The following is an 18045-nucleotide window of genomic DNA, read 5'->3' as shown; positions in this document are numbered from 1 at the left end:
CATGCCCCCATGTATTATTCCTAAGGCAAAAACTATTTTCCTCCAAGAGGTACTTCTCAGGGGGCCTTTTATACAATTTGCTTTCTTCTCCATGTAACAAGCACCCTTTGGAGCTGAGCACACAGTAGGCATGCGGGAAAGACCTACAACTCAATAAAGGAGAGGGGGCCAGCCCGAAGCAGCAACAAAATAGAAACAAAAGACAGTCGCCATCATCCGCCCCAGCCCGGATGAGCCTAACGCGTCTCATAGCCACGGAGAGAGAAATCTTTAACCCAATTATGTCAAACCCCACTGGATACATTTGATCCGGGAAAAATATCATCTCTGGCAATCATAAAGAATATTAAGGTATTAGCAGCCGTCGTTCTAGAATTGCCTTGGAAGGGGAGCCGGAAATAATTGCACATCGGTTGCTCAAAAATCAGCAGTAAAAGAAATTTACATTAGTGTATAAATTACCCTCCCAGCAATATAAATTAGGATTTTATACCTCCTAATGACAACAGTACAGGCCCTGGCTGTGCTGAGCAGAGGTCTCCCAGAGAAACAGCGGCTGTGCTCCGACGCCAGCAGGCGCCAGGCACTGCCGAGGCGGGGGACAGAAATGATTTGCATCTGACTGTCGCCTGCCTGGAAGCCGGCCCTGCTGGAAGAGCCTCCAGCTCGGGAGAGCAGCACCAGGGAGGCAGGCGGCCCTCTTCACAGCCCAGCCCGGGCTCTGCAGAAAGCACACGGTAATTTACCTCCCTCGCCCCGTCAGCATGCAGCCCTCCCCAACCCTTTCTGGGAAATGGAGGCTCTTTTCCTCTTGGAAAGCTGTTCCATTATCAGCACTTTTGCTATGAACATCTGGGGGCTCCCGGCCCACTTTGCCCTAACAGAACGCCTTCGACTGGGTAATTTATAAAGAACAGGAGTCTGTTTCCTCCAGTGCTGAAGGCTGGGAAGTCCAAGGTTGCGAGCCCCACTGATGACAGACCACGGGGCCTGAGAGCGGTGGAGGGGCAGGGACCAACTTACCCTTTGATCAGGAGCCCACTCCCACGGTAATTAACCCACTCCCACAATAATGGCACTAATCCATTCCCCAGGGCCAAGAACTCAGGTCCTGCAGCAAGCCAGCTCTTAAGATCCCACCCTGCAGCGTAGTCAGTTGGAAATTGAGTTTCCAAGGCAGGACGGACGAAGGGGACACGTAGGAGGGGCTTGAACGATGCTTTGTGGCAAGACAGCCCTAAGCCAGCTCTGTGGGAAGGGCTGACAGAAATATCTAGAAGCCCCTTAGAGTGCAGGACCCCGCGAGGTGGAGGTGAGAGAATGGGGAAAGGAGGCTCCTCCTGTGGCCGGTGAGGACTTCATTTCCTAGGACAGGGGATGGGGCCATGAAAGGCTGCCACTGACTTCAGGGACCAAGGTCAATGAGCTCAAAGTATTGGGCTGAAGCCTCTGGGTCCCCAATCTCCAGGTCTGTGTGTCTCCTACTATACAGACTCACTTTTTCCATTTGGGCAGGGACGATGAAGTGACAGTACCTTCATCCCACGTGAACAACTCCCGAAAAAGAGAGGGAAAGAGAACCGGCCAGGGCGCTCAGCCAGCGGGGAGTTCGGGAGCTCAGTCTGCAGGCTGCTCAGCCAGCGGGGAGCTCCGTCTGCAGGGAGCACCCTGATTGGCTCTTCCTGGGCCAATCACTGCTGAGGAGGGAGGGAGGGAGCGCCGTGATTGGCTGAACTTGGATCACGTGTTCCCGCGTGGCTGGCACCGGGAGGCGGTGGAGGGCGAGGGGTTTAGTCCCACGGGAACCTACGGAGGAGCCCGGTGTTGGAGTGGCCTTTGGAGACCCAAGAAGCCAGTGATGAAACCAGGAGCAGGACCGCCGTCCCCTCCTGCGGGTCCTGGGCAGTTTCCAGGTGTGTGACTCGTGAGGGCGGGGCTGACCTAAGGAGGAGGTGGCCCGTCCTCTCCAGGAGCCCACGCGGCGTGAAGCAGCCCCCGCCAGACCCCACTCCAGAGATCCAGAGATGAGAAGGGGCCTAGCTGCCATCCTGCCAAGGTCAAGGCTAAGGTCGGTCCAGAATCCCTCCCCAGTGCCTTCCTAGCTAACCAGCCAGCAAAAGAGAGAGGACAGCAAAAGTGGCCGCTCCTGCCTCATTTCCTTCCCTTTCCTGAACTTTACCTTCCCAGTTTAAGCGGAGTGGTGGCTTCCCTTCCCCTTCCCTGTGGGGATCCGAGCCCAGCACAGCTCCCGAAATTAGGGGATCAAGTCCCTTTATAATCCAGGGCCATCACTGCTTATTTCTGCCCTATAGAGCCTGTCCTCTCCTCTTGGATTGGAAACCCTGCACAACCCAGAGTGGCCATGGGACTATGGGACAAGGATGTCCCAGGAAGCAAGAAGAAGCAGGTTTGGTGCCCACTGTGGAGTTTACAAGCTGTGTGAGAGCATCCTGATTTCTGGGGATTCTGGAGCCTCAGTCTCTTCATCTACAAGATGGGGATAGTGGTGCCTCCCTTCCGGGGCAGAGGCACCCAGCAAGGCCATGACATCTGTAAGAGCCAGCACAGACAGCATCAGCCTGTCAAAAGTGAGGAGCCTCTTGCTCCCTGACTCTCCTGGAGGCCAAGGTCAGCGCTCGCCTTCTCTGAATCCCCTGAAGGCTGAGAACCAGGCTCTGACTGACTGTAGATTAATTAATATGGAGTCCAGGTCCCCACAAGGATGTTTTTGGTTGTTTTAAAAAAAACTAGACAATGAAATGCTATGTGTCACTTGTCAACAAAGCCCAGCATATTTCAGTGAAATAAGCATCTGATTTTGGAAAAACTTAATTAAAACTGCTGCTGGCGCTCAAGTGATTTACACCATCATTCCCAGCCTCCGCCCGAAGATTCCCTGGAGAGACACCAATTATCTCCTGGGGATGTTGTGAAATTTTCAAAATACTCTAGTTCTAAACAACATGAATCTTTAATACATTTTAACTATTTAAAAAAAATCAGATCACACAAAGCACTTTTTTCAGGAAAAAAAAATTCCAAAGTTTGAAGAGAAGTAAAATCGAAAAAAAATAAAAAGACCCCAGCAGACATGGGTCTGAACTCCAGGATTTCATCAGGTGCTGTGAGCCTACTAGGTGCTGTCACTGGGAAAATCCCAGGCAAGTCACTATCCCTTGGATCTGGGAAGAAATGGCTTTGTAGATAGAGGAGGGAGCTGGGCCTTAGCTTGTCACCTCCACCAGCCTCTTGCATGAATCAGAACTGGCCCAGAGAGAAGCCTGCTGCTGATCATCCATCATCTGCTCACCTCCACCTCCTCTCCCGAGGCTACAGACATGGTGGTGGTGGTGTTTCTGACCTCTCTTGTTCTTAGCAAGACTATTGACTGGTCACCTACCACTCTGTCCTCCCTGGAGGCAAGTTCAAAATTACATCCAGTCCTGCACCACAAAATGAAGTGTTAGTCCACACCGAGCCACATCCGCAGCCGTGGTCCCTCAAGATTATAGTGGAGATTTGTGCACAGTGGCTCATGCCTGTAATCCCAGGGGCTCAGGAAACAGAAACAGGAGGATCATGAGTTCAAAGCCAGCCTCAAAAATGGCGAAGTGCTTAGCCACTCAGTGAGACCCTGTCTCTGAATAGGACTGGGGATGTGGCTCAGTGGTTGAGTCCCCAGTAGCCCCCTCCAAAAAAAAAGAGAGAGAGATTATAATGGAACTGCAACTTTCTGCCATCTGGGGCTGTCGTGACCATTATGGCATCACAGGGCAACATGCCACTGACGTCTGTGGTGACATTGGCATAAGCACACCTGCTGAGCTGCAGGTCACATAACCAGGCAGTCCCACGTGACATATCACCTGCAGTGGTGTACAGTACGTAACCTGGTCAGATCACGGACGGCTGCTGGGTATCTGCCGGGCTAGGTTTTTATCGTCATTTTAAAGCATTCTCCTCCTTATGTTTTTAAAAGGACAACTCTTTTAAAAGGCAGGTCCTTCAAGAGGTGCATAAGAATGTGTTGTCACCACAGGAGTGACAGCCCCGTGTGCGTCTCCTGGAGGCATTCCAGTGGGCCAAGACATGGAGGTGGAAGGTGGCGATGTCAGGTCACGTGGGCTGAAGAGCGCGCGCATGCGCGCGCGTGTGTGTGCGCGTGCGTGCGTGCGTGCGTGCGTGTGTGCGTGTGTGTGTGTGTGTGTGTGTTTGAAAAGTAAAGTAATAATAGGAATAATACTTAATTTTAAATAGTTGCACCGTGTGGCCCAGGAGTGGAGTGGGCTCTGCCTTCTAGGTTTGTGTAGGTACCATCTGTGAGGTTCAGTGACAAAGTGGCCTCAGAAGGCGTCTCCCTCACTAACCAAGGCACAATTGTGTCCACATCCATGAAATACGGCCCGATCCACATGAACAAATCCACCCCTGTGCTCATTTAACATTTAGGAGGTGGCCCTGGACTTCTCTGGGCCCATGGCTCTGTGCCGTCAGAGGAGTGCGGAGCCCCGTGGTTACGGGAGACGGAGCCCTGCCCTCCTGGCTGCTGTGGAGCTGGCTGTCCTGCCCCTTTCCAGCTGTTCGGGCAGCATTTTTCCTTTTGTGTTTTTTTCTAATCTGACTTCAAGCCTCTCAGTGACCTGTTCCATCTAGATCCATAACGTGTTTTGTGGGATGATGAATGCTGCCCTCTGGTCATCATATCTACAGCTATGCCCAAGGCAGACATCACTAATCCATCCCAGGAAGCCTTCCCTCTGATCCAAGGGCTGGCCTCAGAACCACACTCAGCACAGTGCCCTAGTCAGCCACTACCAATCGACCACAGACAGCAGGCAAGACGGGACATGCTCACCAGGCCTGGGTGCAGCTGGGCTCTAAAACCTGTTGGGCCATGAAGGGCTTATGGGTTTGCTTGAGCCATCTCAAGGACAGGGGCGGTGATCTTCTGAGAACTCTCAGTGCAATGCCACCGATTCAAGACACTCAGTGTGTGCCGGCACCTGTCCATCAGCTCAGACAGCCCACGGTCCAAACGCAGCAGCCCAGAAGTAGAGGAGATGGGCGCTGAAGGGAAAGCAAGGAGCAAGAGACAGGTAAGTGAGAAATGAGAGACCAGGCAGAGATGCACAGAGGTTATTTGTCAGAGTTAACAGAAAGGCCCTCTCTCCATAGACGGGGAGGGCAACACAGGCTTGGGGTTCCAGGACTTCTGTGGGGGAGGCTCAGGAATCAGAGCCTGTCGGGTCCTGTGTGGGCAGTTAATGGTGGGGGTAAGAGGGGGTGGCCAGCCTTTCTCAGAAACACCCTCGGGGCTCTGCCTTGACTCTTAATATCGTCCATGAGCCTGTGTGGTGGGCACCAGTGGTCCCCCTGGACAGGGGTGAAAACTGAGGAGTTTTCCTTGACCTCGTGTGTACACTCTCAAGACTGGAAAGCAAGAGGCTGGGGTTGTGGCTCAGTGGTAGAGCGCTCGTCTAGCACGTGTGAGGCCCTGGGTTCAGTCCTCAGCACCTCATAAAAACGAATAAATAAAATAAAGATGTTGTGTCTAGTTATAACTAAAAAATAAATATAAGAAAAAAAAGACTGGAAAGCAAGACAGTCCACACAGACAAATCCCAACCCGGCTGCTCAACACCTGGAGGGCATGACTTGCTGCCCACTTCCTGTCTTGGGGCCGCACATGTGGCTGGGATGGCTCCTGGCCATCAGCCAGGAGGCGGTGCTGTGGGTGGTGACGGAAAAGGCGGACCACCTCCAGGATAGGTCCGGGACTCTTCGGCCCTCCTGGACAGCTCATGCCTTCCCTGACGGACTATGGGATGGGTGTACACGTGAACTCGCTCCACCCCTCTGACCTTTATCCTGATTGGCTTCTATGCAGTACATCAGCTGTGTGTGCTTCCTCAATAAGCGAGATCCTGCTTTGAGTCATCTCCCTGGCGCATCTGATTGTCCTCCAGCGAGGGAGGGCTGGGGTGGGCGGCCAGTCGACCTTTACCTTTCTTGGCTCGTCCTGGAAACGGGCTAAAAACCCCGACAAATACTAGCACCCTATGTGCCTCTGTTTCCCCCTTCCTTAACACGGGATTTGCTTCCTCACCCACCAACACCCTGAGGAGCCAGGAGCTCTCTGTACCCAACCTGGAGAGGTGTCCTTGCTCGTATCTCCAGTCCTGCTTCATCCCTGCTTGGCAGCTCTGGAGGTGAATCAGGAAAACCCATGTGAAGAATCCAGAGTCCATCTGAAGGGCTCCAGTCACCTTGAAACAGGAAGCAGGATGTACAGGGGTGAAGAATTTGGGCTCTGAACTCAAATAGCCCCACTCAGCTTCATCTGTCATCGGTTATGTGACCTTGAGAAAGTCACTGTGCCTCAGGTCCCCTCCCTATAAAATGCATGTAATGCCCACCTGGTAAGGCCACATCAGGGATTTCATGCCCCCGCTGTCTGGAAAGCCACACCTGTGGGTCTCCATGAGTGGGTGACAATGAAGATGAGCGTCCTCTGGGAACAAGTCACCACCTTGCAAGGAAGAACCTGGCCCAACAGAACATGGGCTTGGTGCTTGTCCTGGGTCCTGTCATAGAGCTTCAAAAACCCCAAGGACCTGGAGAGAGAGGGGCGTCCTTTGACGTCCATAGGAAGCCCTTCTGAGCTGGGAGGGGACACGAAGCTCTGTGCCCTCCCCACACCTTGCTGGCCTTTGGGGAGTTGTGTGCTCCATGATCAAACTGTGGTTGTCGGTCGTCCTGAGTTCTGCAAGCTGTGTTGGCAAACGTCCAAGCCTTGGGGAAGGACGGGAGCCCCTGAGCCAGTAGCTGGCCAGGTAGCTCACCAGGCAGGAGTCTGAGCAGCGGGGGGCCACCCCAGGGCTGGGCGGGGGCAGGGGCACCTCGTGAGCCCTTTACTATTGGGGTCCACTAACCCTAATTCCAGCTGGTGTCAGACTGAGTGGAGAGTGGGCAGCCCAGCCCAGGGGCAGCGTCGGGAGCAAAGAGCATGAGGTGGGCACATCCAGGCCACAGAGGAGAAAGCCCCAGTCAAAGATGTTCAGAGCCTCCTCCCCCAGGGCCTCCCCTGCACCTGCTCCCCCACCTCGGCCTCCCCAGAAACAGAAAGACGAGAAGAGATGTGACCAGGACCAGGCTGGTCACTGAGGGAGAACCTCGGGCCCCTTTACCTTTCCCCAGTGGACAAGTCCCCCTGACACCTGCCTCCTCTTTCTGCACGTCCTTAGCAATCTGCAGACCATAGCTCCGTGGAGCGAGGGTGTGGCCCAGACAGGTCCAGGCCCAGCCAGCCACAGCCCTCGCCTTGGAAGATGGATTCCAAGGAAGACCCGCTCCTGACAGATCCCCCAGAGCCAACCCCCGTGAAGTGTTAACGGCAGAATCCACAAGAAAGACGCTTCCTGTGAGCAGAGCGCTCCTGGGGCCACTTTGCTTCCTGCAGGTCGTTAGGACCCTGCGAGGAGGGAGGAGGCCGACTTCCCATCAGTTGCTCAGAGCACAGGACGGGGAAAGGGGAGCAGGGACAGTAGCTGCAGTGGTGCCCGGCAGAGTGGCTCTGAGAGGCCTGGGGTCCAGGTCCCAGCTGGGCACGCAGTCCTGGGCGAGCCAGCCCCTTCCTCTGCCTGTCCCTGTGGCCAGCACTGCAGGGTGGTTCAGGATAAAACATAATGGGTCTCTAGCGGGCTCTGCGGGACGGCGGGTCCACGGGACCCTGTGTTGAACCATGTCTGGGAACGGTGAGTGGGGGTCGTGGGGCAGAGGGCAGGAAGGAGTCCTCTGAAGTCCTTTGCCTCCTGTGTCCTAGTATAGTCACCTCTCCTGGGACACCTTTACAGGCTGCCGAGGCTCTGCTTTCAGCCGCCTCCTGCCACCTGCGGGGGCCTGCACACACCTCCAGCCAGGGCTCCCCAACCTGACCCACGGCATCGCCTGGGGCAGTACCCTGGGGGGGTACCCCAGAAGACAGGAGCCCTGAAACCCAATCTCACGGCTCCCTTCAGGGCAGCCTTGGTGTCCACTCAAGGAGGAGGGCTGTTGCCACCTCAGAGGAGCGAGGCACTGTGTGGACGTGGGATGTGGCCATCTCTCGCTCCATGCCCAGAGCTCAAGTGCTTTCTTTGTCTGGTCTGCCCCAGATTCTGCACAAAGTCCCTTGGCCGACTGAGCTGTATGTATACATAGTCTGGGGACAAAAATCACCTCCATACAAAGAAAAACGTCTCCTTTTCTCTGGGTAGAAGCAAGCCCATGTCACAGCACACAGCCTGGCCAGCAAGCCTCGTCCACTCTTTGCACCTGTTGCCTTGGTTCAGTGCACAAACCACACAACCATACATGGCAGACCTGCTTATGGCTTCCTCCCATCAGCAACTCCAGGGCCTGGATGGTCTCCCCGAGGCCTCTCTGTCCAGCAAATAGTCCTCCCCTTTGGCCTTTCTCGGGTCTGTGCTGCCCCTCAGCTGATTCGGCCTTCTTTCCGCCATCTCCTGCTGAGTCCGTTGATTCAGTCCCCTGGCACACAGGGGCTTCAAGTGCCCCAAGTCCCTCGTCACCTCCACGGCCATCCACAGTTCTTCCACATCCTACGGTGTCCAAAAGAAACAGCCAGTCCCCCGTGAGCCCACGCAGGGTCCACTTCCGTGACCGGCTGTGCGCACCTGCAGAGTCCTGGGCGACACCTGGGAAGTGACCAGGCGGTTTCTCCTCAGCAGCCTCGTCCTTGGCCACCAGCTTTATCAGAAAGGCCTCCCTCCCGAGACACCGCTGTGGCTTCCCACATTATACAAGGGTTTGGAGCAGGGATCACTGAGAGCCATTTTCCGGCCCCAGAGGGGGACCATTGAGGCTGGAGTTACTGCACAGACTGCAGGCGCCTCTCCCGACCGGCCTCCGGGCTCAGCCTCCTCTTTCAATTTCTCATCTCAGTGGAAACATCGTTCCATGAAGTAAAAGAAACCCTTTCCCATCCGTTTTTTTGTTTTTTATTTTTTAAGGAAAGGAATAGATAAAAAAGACGCAGCTGCAGAGGCAGACCTACTGCCGCCCGCTCGCTTGGGCCCCTGATAAGCTTCTTAAGGAACGTGCCCTTCCTGCCTGCCGCTGAGGATTAAGCCCAATCCGCCCTGTACCCTGTCACTCCTAGCAAAAGGGAAGCCACGGCTGTGATCCCCTCCCCTGTCCCCTTTCTCAAGAGGAATCAATGTCACCGCCAGGGCTCACGTGTCATCGGCATTGACAGGTACCAGGGCGCGCGGCGGGGCGCAGCCTTCCCACCGACAGCATCAGCTGCTCCATCTCCTGCTCTCGGTGGGGTGCACGTCCGACAGAAGGAGCCACAGCAAAGAGCCCCCCGCGAGCAGGACCACGGAGAGCCACCTCGGGCTACCTCGGGCTGCCACGGCCCAGTGCCTCCTGTCCACCCAGAGACGCCCGGGCCCCACTGGCTTGCACCCTCCACGCTCCAAGACCCTGCTCCGCCTCTAAAGTGCCTCTGAGTCTTTATTTTTTATTTAGTATATAAATATGACAGCGGAATGCATTACAATCCTTATTATGCATACAGAGCACAGTTGTTCACATCCCTGGTTGTACCCACAGTGTATTCACACCAATCTGTGTCTTCATACCTGTACCTTGGATAGTAATGTCCATCACATTCCACCATCATTAATTACCGCCTGCCCCCTCCCTTCCCTCCCACCCCTCTGCCCTATCTAGAGTTCCTCTATTCCTCCCTTGCTCCCACTCCCTACCCCACTATGAGTCAGCCTCCTTATATCAGAGGAAACATTCAGCATTTGTTTTGGGGGATTGGCTGACTTCACTTAGCATATCTTCTCTAACTCCATCCATTTACCTGAAAATGCCATGATTTTATTCTCTTTTATTGCTGAGTAATATTCCATTGTGTATAAATGCCACATTTTTTTTTATCCATTCATCCACTGAAGGGCATCTAGGTTGGCTCCACAGTTTAGCTATTGTGAATTGTGCTGCTATAAACATTGATGTGGCTGTGTCCCTGTAGTATGCTGTTTTTATTTTTTATTTTTTTTTTCTGGTGGTTCTTTTTTTTTTTTTTAATATTTTATTTTTTTTTTAGTTCTCGGCGGACACAACATCTTTGTTGGTATGTGGTGCTGGGGATCGAACCCGGGCCGCACGCATGCCAGACGAGCGCGCTACCGCCTGAGCCACATCCCCAGCCCAAGTATGCTGTTTTTAAGTCCTTTGGATATAGTCCGAGGAGAGGGATAGCTGGGTCAAATGGTGGTTCCATTCCCAGATTTCCAAGGAATCTCCGTACTGCTTTCCATATTGGCTGCACCGATTTGCAGTCCCACCAGCAATGAATGGGTGTACCTTTTCCCCACATCCTCACCAACACTTATTGTTGATGTCTTCATAATAGCTGATATTCTGACTGGAGTGAGATGAAATATTAGAGTGGTTTTGATTTGCATTTCTCTAATTGTGAGAGATGATGAACATTTTTTTCATGTATTTGTTGATTGATTATTCATCATCTTCTGAGAAGTGTCTCTTCAGTTCCTTGGCCCATTTATTGATTGGATTATTTGTATTTTTGGTGTTTAGGGGTTTTTTTTAATATTTTTTAGTTTTTGATGGACACATCTTTATGTGGTGCTGAGGATCGAACCCAGCGCCCCACACATACCAGGTGAGCGCATTACGGCTTGAGCCACATCCCCAGCCCCTGGTGGTTAGCTTTTTGACTGATTATATATACCCTAGTGATTAGTGCTCTATCTGATGTGTGAGGGGTAAAGATTTGTTCCCATTCTGTAGACTCTCTGTTCACTTCACAGATTGTTTCTTTTGCTGAGAAGAAGCTTTTTAGTTAGAGTCCATCCCATTTATTGATTCTTGGTTTTAAATCTTGTGCCACAGGAGTCTTATTAAGGAAGTTGGGGCCTAATCCCACATGATGGAGATTAGGGCCTACTTTTTGTTGTATTAGATGCAGGGTCTCTGGTTTAATTCCTAGGTCCTTGATCCATTTTGAGTTGAGTTTTGTGCATGGTGACAGATAGGGGTTTAATTTCATCTTGTTGCATATGGATTTCCAGTTTTCCCAGCACTATTTGTTGAAGAGGCTATCTTTTCTCCAATGCGTGTTTTTGGCACCTTTGTCTAATACAAGATAATCGTAGTTTTGTGGGTATATCTCTGTGTCCTCTATTCTGCACCACTGGTGTATCAGTGGGTTTTGGTGCCAATACCATGCTGTTTCTGTTACGATTGCTCTGTAGTATAGTTTAAGGTCTGGTATAGCGATGCCACCTGCTTCACTCTTCCTGCTAAGGATTGCTTTAGCTATTCCAGGTCTCTTACTTTTCCAGATGAATTTCATGATTGCTTTTTCTATTTCCACGAGGAATGCCATTTGGGATTTTGATCAGAATTGCATTAAATCTGTGTACTGCTTTTGGAAGTACGGTCATTTTGATAATATTAATTCTCATTCCCAAGTATTTTTTTTAGGCTATTGTAAATGGGGTAGTTTTCCTCGTTTCCCATTCTGAGGATTTGTCGCTGATACACACAAATGCCTTTGATTTATGGGTGTTGATTTTATGTCCTGCTACTTTGCTGAGTTCATTTACTAGTTCTAGAAGTTTCCTGGTGGAACTTTCAGGGTCTCCCAGGCACAGAATCATATCATCAGCCAGTAGTGCCCATCTGAGTCGGAGGGTCCTCTGCGTTCTTCACTCACTCCCTGACGCCCCACCCCACCCAGCAGAACTGAAGCACTGACCCCAGGGCCTTGGCATGGCGTTCGGAGGTATGAAGCCAAAGGGCAGCCCTGGGTGAGGTGCCTAGTCCACCCGTTAGCAGAGGGGCCTCAGGGCTGGGCGGGGGCTCAGAGGTGAGCGTTTGCCTGGCCCGTGTGAGGCCCTGGGTTCCATCCCCAGCACCGTGTAGAGACAAATGAAAGAAATAAAGGTCTCGTGTCCATCTACGACTAAATATATATTTTTTAAAAAAAGAAGAAGAGGAGACTCAGACACACAAGGGACAGCAGGTGACCTAGGACAGCAAGGTAAGGACGCAGCAAGGACACAGCCATCTGCAAGGCCAGAGACTGGGGGAGAACAGACGGACCCCCCAGATCTCGGACTCCCAGCCTCCATCGGGTGAGGACGAGGAGTCCCTGGGGGAGACCTCCTGGGGGTGGGGACCAGGGCAGCCTGAGCAGACCAGGACGCCTGCCGTGTGCAGGGCCAGGAGCTGAGAGCGGGGACGGAGCAACGGGGCCACTCGGCCTCTGCTTCCAGGAGGGTCTTGGGAAGGACCCAGGGCCCCCGGGAGCTGCCCGTCCCCTCTGGTTGCTCTTGGCCACAGTGATGGGAAGCTGGGTAACACGCCAGGACTCGCCAGCTGCATGGGAGAGGCGAGCTGTGTGCACTGAGGGAGGGACACAGACAGTGCCTCGGGACCTGGCAGGGCTACAGGGCACTTGCCCTCTCCCCCTGTCCACTGCAGAGGCCCTGCTCAGACCTGGAGCCCAACAGAGAAGCCACCGCACCAGACGCTGAGCAGCCGCCAGAACCAGGAGCCAAACAAAAGTCCGTCCTCTATAAAGTGCCTGGCCTCGGGTATCGTGTCCAGGAACCAGGACAGACGGCATGTTAGCGAGAAACTCTCCCCTTTCCTGGGCACAATGGAGGGTAAAGGGCCAACACACCAAGGGGTGGGTGGACAGAAGGGCCTCTCTCCCTGACGGGTGTCCACCTTCCGCATGAACCCTGGAATTGCCGAGCTGCCAACTCCTGGGTGCACACGATCAGTGGACGTCCCTGCTGCTCGCGCCGTGGTCCCTGGGATTCCCTGACCCAGCTGCAGCCCCCTCCTTCACACACAGCGGGGCCGGAGCAGGGTGGGAGGCACTAATGGAATGGAACTGGGTGCCCAGAGCCAGGAGGGAATCCTGTGTGGCTGGGCACAACAGGGCCTGCTGTCCCTAAAGTCAGGTGGGCCAACCAGAGGCTCGGCTGAGGGCAAACCCTCCTGTGGCTATGATTAACCTCCCTGGGCAAATTAACAGGCTGCACACAAAGCCCTGTCAATCAAGGCTCAAGGAGAAGCAGTGTGTAAATGTGGTGACGTGAAAGATGAGCCTATGGGTGCCAGCAGGCCACCCCAGGGCCACCTCCAACAAGCAGAGCACGTTCCCTACAGCCAAGAGGAAGAAGCAACCCCAATGCCCATCAGTGGATAAATGGCACCTTCTGTAGTGGAATATTACTCAACCATGAAAAGGAAGGACACTCTGATGCAACATGGTGAGCCTGGGAAATTCTGCTCCATTAGAGAAGCCAGACACCGCGCACTCCGTCACCCCGTGTCATGGTGGGATGTCCTGGCCAGGAAACCATAAGGTAAGAAAGCAGATGCTCAGTGGTGACATGGGCTGGGAGAATGTGGGCAGAAGGAGAATGAGAGGGGCAGGAGGTGGCTTTGGGGGAGTGACAGGGATGTTTTAAAACAGATTGTGCTGATCTGCGCACAGGGCTGTCACCATGCAGACGCCCACCTCTCATGATGGGCTGCCTCGGGAAACCCACAGTAAGCTGGAAATTCACTGACCACCCTCCCCGGTCCCTGTCATGGCTTGGCCCTGTCATGGCTTGGCCTTCCCCGCCCAGAGAGCCCACGGCTGGGCAGACGTCAGCACGAAGCCTTTGCTAGACCACAGCCTTGAGTGTCTCATAAAATCCAGGGAACGTCATGCTGAGAGCGAGGAACAGAACAGAGGCCCATGTTCGCCACCACAAAGCCGGAGTCAGAAGTCGGACTGCGGCTCCATCGGCTCCACCTGCCCCAGACGCCACCGGACGACTCCACTCCAAGTGGCAGGAAATTCATCTCAATAAAGTTGCTTCTGACAAAATAAAAGAAGCCTGGCCCACGAGCTCAGGCCTTCCCGGCCCTGTGGACACGCCCCACTGAACCCCGGGGGCTCCACGTGGTGGGGGTCGCTCCCTGGGGTCCCTGCTCTTTGGGGACAGTCCAGCCGCCGCCTCTGTCCTCATGGCTGGGTCCACGCTGGCCACCACCTGTAGCCCTGAGACAGCCCAGTGTGGCCTCTGCCACTGAAGGAAAGAAGCTGTCAGCCGGGAGGTCACGTGGGGTGGCCAGCACAGCAGACAGCAGAACCGGCTCCAAACCCAGAGGCAGGGGCTGAGCCTGGCCCCTGCTGAGTGTCCTCGCAGGGGACCTAAATCCTCCCACCCGCAGGCACGGCCACTAGGACACTCGCAGTCCACTCTGCAGTGTCCTGCCCTTGACGTAGGAGGAGGTCACCTCCCGACACATGTCCTACGTTGATCTCACGGGACGTGAGAGGGTGTGCCTGTGTCCCAGCCCAGGAAAAGACGAAATCCAAAGTTCAGTCTCTACTGAGTGGCTGACTTGGGCACATCCTAAAGCCGGGAGATGACAGTCAAGCCACCACGAGGCGGCCGTCACATCAGGCCCCGGCCTTTCCCAGAGACCACAACCCCTGACCCTCACCTCTCCCTTTCTCTTCTGCTTTTATTTTCCCTCTAGGGATCCCTGACCCCCTCCCTCTGTCCGTCTCTCTCTCTCTGTCTCTCTCTCTGTCTCTCTCTCTGTCTCTCTCTCTGTGCTCTCCTTTCTCTCTCTCTCTCTCTCTCTCTCTCTCTCTCTCTCTCTCTCTCTCTCTCTCTCTCTCTCTCTCCACCCCAAAGCCTTCTGTCTGTGGATGACAATGGCCATGTCCTTTCCCGCACTAAGTCCCTTACTTGTCACGAGGCCCACGTGACCGACTTGTGGTCCAACCCCATGGTGACAGCAGCTTTATAGATCAGGAGCTTCAGTGCAGGCAGCCCCTCCAGGGGGACAGACGCTGGGGTCCCCTCCGCCCCCCGGGGGGCACACACAACAGGAACAGCAGCCCTGGAGCTCCGGGCCCTCACCTCCATCACCGATTGAGGTAACTGCAGAGCAGGTGGTTGGGAGAGGAAGTGCCACCCATGAAGGCCACAGTGGCAAAAGTCACAGTCGCCATAAAGGGAAGCAGATAGGTGACATTCAGTCACCCCAAGTGAGAGGTCGGCACTCCCCACCTCAGGCAGACTGTGAATGGGGTCTGCAGAAAACTGGCTTAGCCGTGTCCTGATTTCCCTGGGGACGGGTGGCCTCCGCCCATGGTGTTTGCAAGCTCTGAGCCACACGCAGAGCCCTGCCACCCACAGGTGATGGTCGTCCCTACTGTGAAACGGCTCTGGCTGCTTCCTGGAGCCTTGTCTCAGGAGTCTCTGCACCCAGGGCCCCCGCTGTGCACACCCTGGGCCACCTAGGGCCCCAGAGCTGGAGGGCAGACACCAGGCAGCAGCAGGGGGATCCTGGGAAGAGCAGGCCCCAGGATGGCGACTGCCCTTCCCTCGCCCAGGCACACAATGCTCCTCCGCTTCCCAAAACGGTGCCCTCCAAGTGTCCAGTCTCAGAGTCCATGCTTCATCTTTCCTACGGAGTAAGACCCGGAGGCGGCCATCAGCCAACTGAAGCCCTGGGGAGATGCAAGGGACAGACTCCACCTGGAGACGGTCCTGGGCACTTGGGTGAGTTTGCAGGTGCCCTGAGCTCCCTGTGCCCTGCAGGAGGCCCACTCCACCCCCACGTCACACGCACATGTGCACACAACCTTACGAGGACACAGGGCCACACTGTGCACCACGTCATATATAGACTCACACACGTGCGCCCACAGGCCAAGGGCCACGTTGTCCGTGTACAACACACGTGCACACACGTCCACCTCCCCTGACCCCTCCCCAGGGGTCAGCCACCTGCCCACAAAGACTGCAGAAAATAAAGGCACCAACTGGTCAAGGTCACAGAGAGGACAAAAGGCTCCCTGTGGGAAACCAGGCCAGGCCCGAGGGAAAGCCCAGCCCAGCCCAGCACCAGGCCTCGCCCCAGCCCCGCAGCTCCCAGCCCCGCAGCTCCCAGCCCCAGGCCAGTCAGAAACCCACGGTGCAGGCAGCCAGAGGGTCCCAGAAACACCAGACCCTCCCAAGATGCAGACAAGAGTGGGCCGAGCCGGCAGGAAAGCAGGGTCCTCTAGCCAGGGGTGGGCTGTGCTGTTGAGTCAGGGGGCTCAGGGGGGACAGGGTAAGACAGAGGCTCAGAGGGGGACAGGGTAGGACAGAGGCTCAGAGCGGGAAGGGGTAGGACAGAGGCTCAGAGGGGGACAGGGTAGGACAGAGGCTCAGAGCGGGAAGGGGTAGGACAGAGGCTCAGAGTAGGGACAGGGTAGGACAGAGGCTCAGAGGGGATAGAGTAGGACAGAGGCTCAGAGTGGGACAGGGTAGGACAGAGGCTCGGAACAGGGGTCAGGGGTAGGACGGAGGCTCAGAGGGGACAAGGGTAGGAAGTAAACCTCAACGGTGTCACACATCCATGTGCCCTGCGCACGCACAGTCAGCCCGTGCCGCCTCCTAGCCCTGCCCCCATCCACCAGGCTCCTCCCACCTCGGGGCTTTGCACATGTGTCCCTCCTGCTCCCCCAGGTCCCCACATGACCAGGCTCCTCCCCCAGGTCCCACGGGGAACCTCACCCCCTCCTGCCCCCGTCTCGGGAGCCCGGGCCTCCCCTCCCCATTCTCCCCGGAACACCTTCCCCATCAGGTCCCCCAGCACAGGACCACCTGAAACATGCTGGTCCTTCACCAACCCGTGGGACACGTGGTGGCCCCTCCATGTTCTGGGGGTGTTGATTTCAGGACCCCTCCCCCACACGTCCCCAAGTCCTCTGGTGCCCCTGTCCCTACGGCAGAACGGGCGTGTTTGCATGTGGCCTGGGCACTCCCTCCAGCGGTCTGCAGATGACTTGGGTAAAGGCCATGTGAATGGCAGCTGTGACGCTCAGGGGGAAACGGCCAGGAAGACATGGCTCCTGTTCTGCACAGACGCAGGTTCTTGAAAATGCTCCCCATCTTCCTACTGTCGGAGCGACAAATAGAGCAGGCGAGATCTGGAGAAGGACTGGCGCCCACTGGCTGCAGCTCCACAGCTGCCCAAGTCCGTGCGGCTGGGTCCCCTGGCCAGAGTCATGTTGGCTGAATATGCACCGTCCGCTGGGCCGTCTGTCCAGCAGGGGCAGAGCCCAGTCCTTCTAGAGCAGAAGGGGACAGCACCACGTCCCCGTCCTGGCCCAGAGCTGGGCAGCGGCAGAGAGAGGCAGGGGAGAGAAGAGGCGGGGGTGGCAGGCCGGGGTCTCCAGCTCCCTCCCACTGGCCATCCTGGTGAGGATGGTGGGGTGGAGAGAAGGGCTGGGCGGGGCCGAGCTCCAGGTGGCACAGAGGGACACCCCGTCTCAGTGACACTGAAAACCACAGCCCTGCTTCCCTCTGCGGGTCAGTCTTTTATATATTTTTGGTCGTCCGTGTACCAGAAAGACCTTTGCTTTCCGCAGTTCATGTTCCCCACAGGCCGGAGGTGCCCCTGCAGCCCCTGCAGCTTTGTGATGTTCAGACGACAACTGTCCCACCCGCTTCTGGGACCAGCCTTGACGATGTGCCGCTCCTGCTCACACCTGGCCCACCCCAATCCTGAAGCCAGGGTTCAGGCCAGCTGCCCAGACCCCACTGACGCAGGACCAAGCTGACCCGCAAAGCTGGCCAAGCAGAGAGCAGGGCCGCCCAGGCCATCGTGAGAACACCAGAACCGCACCCACAAGGTGCCTGCTGCAGAGCAGCCCCATGGGACCCGGCAGGCCCCTGGGGACGGCCAGGCTCAGGCTCCGGAGCTGGAGCCCAAGAGCCCCACGATGTTTCCATGAACCAAGAGGGACACCTGGTGGCTGTCAGAAGCGCACCCATCCCTGGACCCCACCCCTGGCCCAGCTACAGGGCTCACTTTGGGAGTCCTGCTGGGCGGGACCCCCAAGCTTATCGACTTTCGGTCTCTATAATAACCTCCCTGAGCTAATTAGCTCCTACAGGGAAACCGGCTCTTTGGGCTCCTGGTGTTAGAGGT

General features: G+C 55.5%; 1 long non-coding RNA gene across 1 annotated transcript; it reads right to left on the bottom strand.

The window, feature by feature from the left end:
- Positions 1–2952: 2952 nt before the first annotated feature.
- On the bottom strand, positions 2953–9322 carry LOC144367475 (uncharacterized). The gene is made up of 2 exons (XR_013426891.1): positions 6417–9322; positions 2953–6266 (listed from the first exon to the last, which is right to left on the bottom strand). It is a non-coding gene; the product is annotated as an uncharacterized LOC144367475 (long non-coding RNA).
- Positions 9323–18045: the final 8723 nt, after the last annotated feature.

The sequence above is a fragment of the Ictidomys tridecemlineatus genome, chromosome 10, assembly GCF_052094955.1.
Source record: "Ictidomys tridecemlineatus isolate mIctTri1 chromosome 10, mIctTri1.hap1, whole genome shotgun sequence".
Classification (NCBI taxonomy): Eukaryota; Metazoa; Chordata; class Mammalia; order Rodentia; family Sciuridae; genus Ictidomys; species Ictidomys tridecemlineatus.
The sequence above is the reverse complement of the archived record's forward strand: the minus strand, read 5'-3'. Positions and strand labels throughout refer to the sequence as shown.